Source organism: Capsicum annuum, unplaced genomic scaffold (assembly GCF_002878395.1).
Source record: "Capsicum annuum cultivar UCD-10X-F1 unplaced genomic scaffold, UCD10Xv1.1 ctg45422, whole genome shotgun sequence".
NCBI classification, from domain to species: domain Eukaryota; kingdom Viridiplantae; phylum Streptophyta; class Magnoliopsida; order Solanales; family Solanaceae; genus Capsicum; species Capsicum annuum.
The window spans coordinates 8,123-12,994 of NW_025852920.1; the positions used below are offsets into that span (position 1 = coordinate 8,123).

Genomic DNA, 4,872 nt, shown 5'->3' on the forward strand with positions numbered 1-4,872 from the left:
TGAGGCGGCGGCGACGGGGGGAGGGGTGTGGAGTTTGAAGTAAGTGATTGGGTGTTCTTGAAGGTGTCTCCTATGAAAGGAGTTATGAGGTTTGAGAAGGAGGGGAAGCTCAGTTCTCATTACGTTGGTCCAAGTAGTATAATATGTAATGTATATATGTTATACGTTTATTGTTTAACGTATTTAAAATGTATATAGATGTGTATATATAGTATATATTGGAAAAAATATGTAAATTTGAATTTAATTTAATTTTTTATTTTCATAAAGGACCAATAACTGACCCATTTCTCAAAGTGGGTTGGTCACGGACTGTTTGCGGATTTTTTACTATTGTGTTTGAACCGAATTGACCCATTAAGAACTGAACCCGAACCAGATGAGCCCACAGATTGATTACACTTAATGGGTCGGTGCCGGTTTGAACCGAACCAGCCCGTTTGGCAGCTATAATTATTTCTTCAAGGCCTTTCCTCTCTTCAAGCCCTTTCACAGGTCTTGAAGAGCAAAATTTTGATCTTGTTCTCTTGTTTATTCACAAAGGGGTGGTGAATGTAAGGTCTACACTTTGGCTGAGGTCTCCCAACACAATACCGCCAAGGATTGTTGGCTGATTATTAGTGGCAAGGTATATTTTCCTCATCACTCTGCTATTTCATGTAATTAAGTGCCTTTCATTGCCTAGATCTTACTCTTGATCTCCTTGCATTTAAGACTCAATCTTGAAAATTCATCAAATTATGAAACAATTAAAGAAAACGATTCAATCGTGATCAGTTGTACATGTTAAAGATTGAGTTTTGATCAAGTTCTGTTGTGCTTTCTATTTTTCTAGAAACCCCATCTTTTATTCGTGGTTTTTATTTCTTTTTTTTGTGGTGGCAATGGGGGAACCCGGGGTTTGAATGGGGATGGGGTACGATCTCATCTTGTTATCTGATTGTTTTGTTGGTTGGGGCTTAAATATTTGGTTTCATGAATTAATGGGTAGGGTAGTTTTCTTGATTCTCTCAATGGGAATAACAACATATCTATGCCGAGAACCGATTTGTAGGTTTCTTTCTATCAGGAATTCCGTGGAGATAATCGATTGACTTGAATTATCTACAACACAGACCCAGGATCATAATCCAGTGGGCAAAAGATGAGCTCATCATGTGATGTGCCGCTTGGCCTCAGGGATCTCTCAGTTAAAAAAGTATCCGAAACTTTATTATCTACTTATATCTTTGTTCTGAATGGTATGTGTACACAACAGGATGACTACTTGTTTAAATAAATGTTGTGAAAGGTGCTCGCCATAGCGCCTTTGGCGAGAACCGGAGAGTCGAGGCAATCCCACGGAGGCGAGAAATGGCTAGAGGCGATGCGGCTAGAAAAGCAACAACAGCGTCAACTTTTTTTTCAATTAAAAAGTAAGTTAAAAGGCAATATGAAGGGTTTTATTTGCACAAAGCCACAAACCGTGACTCTCTTCTTAAAAGTTCAGACTTTATTTGCCCATAAACGACATTTTCAATGAGGTAGCAAAAAGAAAGACCTTGGATGGAATTATATACTAACTATCTATTTTTAGTTTTTGAATTGAAATATTTGCTAATATGTTATTGCTATTGAGAGATTTTGGTTACTTATTTATGCAATTAAATATTTTAACTTTTTGGTATTAATTGGCGCCTCACTTCAAAAAGGCGACTGCCTCACTGCTCGCCTCGCCTCGAGATGAGGTAGACCCTTGTTGCCTTTCTTTGTCAAAAATGCTGGTTTGAATCATGAAGACATTTTGTATATACTTTTGTTATCGCCTTGGTGATTGCTAGAGGGCGGATCCTTCGCAGTCTCAATTTAAAGATTCGGGAATATGGATCTAGGATGGATACGAGTGTGTGGATTCGGCGAAAAATAATTTAAATATCTAAAAATAGAGTTATAAAACATAAATTATGAGATATTATGTTGAAAACATGTTGAAAACTTGAGGAGAAAATACTGTTCAAAAGAAAATCCTGAAAGGAGATAAAAGGAAAAGCAATAACATAGAAATTTATATATACAAGATATTCTCAACAACAACAACAACAACAAACCCAGTGTATTCCCACTTCGTGGGGTCTGGGGGGGGTAAGATGTACGCAGTCCATACCTCTACCTCTGATGAAGTAGAAAGGCTGTTTCCGAAAGACCCCCGGCTCAAGTTACGAGATATCAAACAAACACATAGTACAGCACAGAAGCAGATGACATAACATAGATACTGCAGCCATAAGGAATATAAAACAGAGTAAAGCAGGAATGCAGGAATATAAAGCAGAGGAAAGCACACAGATTCGTAACAAACATAGAACACGGAACACGGAACAGAACATTGAATACGGAATCATACCAGGAATACACCCCCACCAATTACCTCCCTACATTAGCTTTTTGTTTTGATTACAGAATTTCTTAAATATGTCAGGACTTTCCCAGTCGATTTTGGTCAAAGTACCCAAAATTAGTTGACCAGATCGGGTATGGATCCCACACCCACACCCATGTCGTGTTGACACGGGTGCGGTATCGAAAGTGAAGAGTCCGAGTAACTTAGATGCAGTGTTCTCATTGAAAAGGATTTTTCTAATATACATCGAAAATACAAAACCTTTTTACACAGCGTAATTTAACCAGTTATAGTAACTTGTCATATTTTCTAGACTACCAAATAATCATGTTTAGTGTTGGCAGAACTAGTGATTGGTTTTCGAGTGAGCTGATTGTGTACATAATCTTATAGCATCATATAGAAATTCAATTATACCAACAAAAAAAGAAAGAGAGAGAGAAAGTTCTGTCAGCTAAAGAAGTTTATACCATGACATTGCTTTATCAGTGAAATAATAGTTTTTACTGCTCATTATTTAGGCCTTAGGTATTTCTGTTGGGAACTTAAAGAAGCTTTGTAGATGAACAAATGGTCAACAACTCTAGTTTTGACAACGTACAGATGCAAGTGCATGATATTTTTCCAACCATTGGCTTTTCACCATAATGCATGGTGCCTTTTTATGACAGTAATAACTTGTAGTTTGCCTTCCTATGAAAATGGAATAAGCTAATCACCCCTTGCAATTCCAAAACTCCAGTAGTTTCCCATTGTGACCTTGCTTGTTTTTATCTTTTGGTTGGCTGAAATTCTTAGTGTTCCGTAGAGATTCATTGGACCATTGTTTTATAATGAGTTTTACTATTGATTTTTGTAAACCATAACGCGATTATATGTGATATTACCTTTTGAAATGATTGACATGCGTATTAAGCATGAATTTTTGGCAAGTCGTCATTCATTGGCTTTTGGATGACTTCGTATCTTTTAGGGAAATCTTCGTATCTTTTAGGGAAATACTCTATGTTTGTCATTCGAAATTCTTATATTTTCTTCATGAGCATTCGTTTTTTCTTCTCCTTTTTTATAATGGTGGTGTTAGCCCAACTTGTGAGCACCTTGACTATTCACTGTTTGCCTACTACCTCTCACCTGTAAGATTAACGGGTGGCTCTGCCACCAAAGCTTCAACAACGGTGAAGTAGCCCAATCTCTAATGACCTCATTTGTACTATTTTGCTTTTTGCTGAAGCTAGTTATATAGCAGACATAGTGAAAAGGAGTTCCCTTGGAACTGAAGACTAAGTGAGCCCATTTCTAGTGAGCAAGGTTGTGCCTTTAGCAACTCCATCCACATGTTGAGGTTTTTCTTTGTTTGTCAACCCTATGCCATTTGTTATACCTTCTCTCTCACTGTCTTTTTTCCCTTTTCGTTTTTTTGAAGTGATTCAGGGGTCTTGAGAACTCTATACTTTGTTGTTGATGGTTATTTTTGATGAGCAACAATATTTTGCATTACTTGATAGTTGGCATCACTTGCACCTTGAATTCCATGTTACCTTACTTTTACTATTCCTTTTTCCCCTTGTTTCTTCTATATCTTCAAAATTTTCTGCATACTTTTATGCAGGTATATCATGTGACAAAATTCTTGGATGACCACCCTGGAGGTGATGAGGTTCTGATATCTGCAACTGGTAATATCTTTTGACATACTCTCTCCTGCAGAATAGCACCAGAAAGTTACTTTTCTTTTTCACTGGGTTAGCTGGATAACTTAGGGAAGAGTAGGAAATACTCCCTCCAAAGTAAGTCAAGCAAAGAGGTGTAGGAAACTTGAGGAGAAAAGCTTTCTTTTATAATTGTAGAGTTCACGCAAGTTGCCCTCCAACTTTGGGACCTGGTCCCAAGCGGACTTAAACAACAAATAACTGAACAATAAAATACGTGAAAGAGAGAGTAAAAGACACAACAATTTCACGTGGAAACTCCTTGCTCAAAGGAGAAAAATCACGACATGCCTTCAGGATTTCTAAGCTCCACTAATATTCAAGCAACTTGAATACAACTCCATTACATCAAGGGTTAACTTTCTAATCCTTCTTCTCGTAGTAATAACTCTATTACAAAGAGAACTTGCAGTAACTCTACTGCACACCACCCAACTAACTCTAATTAAGTTGACAAGCTAACTTGAGCTTCACTATCACTTAACTCTAGATGATAATAAGGAGTCTAGAACTAAAACACCAACACCTACTAATAACAATGACAACAGTAGGCAACGTTCATAACCACAATACAAAGACTCAAATACAATAAGGGATTGTTTGGTGTGAAGTATAAAGGATAAGTAGTCTCGGGATAAAATAAAGGATTATTTTATCCCATGTTTGGTTGGAGGTATTAGTTAATACCGGGATAACTTATCCCACCATTTACACCATAGTGATGGGATAACTGCATGGTAGGATAATTAATCCCGGGATAACTATTTCCCAACCAAACGA

At 37.3% G+C, this 4,872-nt stretch overlaps 1 long non-coding RNA gene across 1 annotated transcript; it reads left to right on the top strand.

Annotated features, from left to right (window-relative positions):
• The first annotated feature begins 430 nt into the window (after positions 1-430).
• LOC124892284 lies at positions 431-4,063 on the top strand. Its single transcript, XR_007050167.1, has 3 exons — positions 431-628; positions 1,259-1,415; positions 3,993-4,063. It is a non-coding gene; the product is annotated as an uncharacterized LOC124892284 (long non-coding RNA).
• The last annotated feature ends 809 nt before the right edge of the window (positions 4,064-4,872 follow it).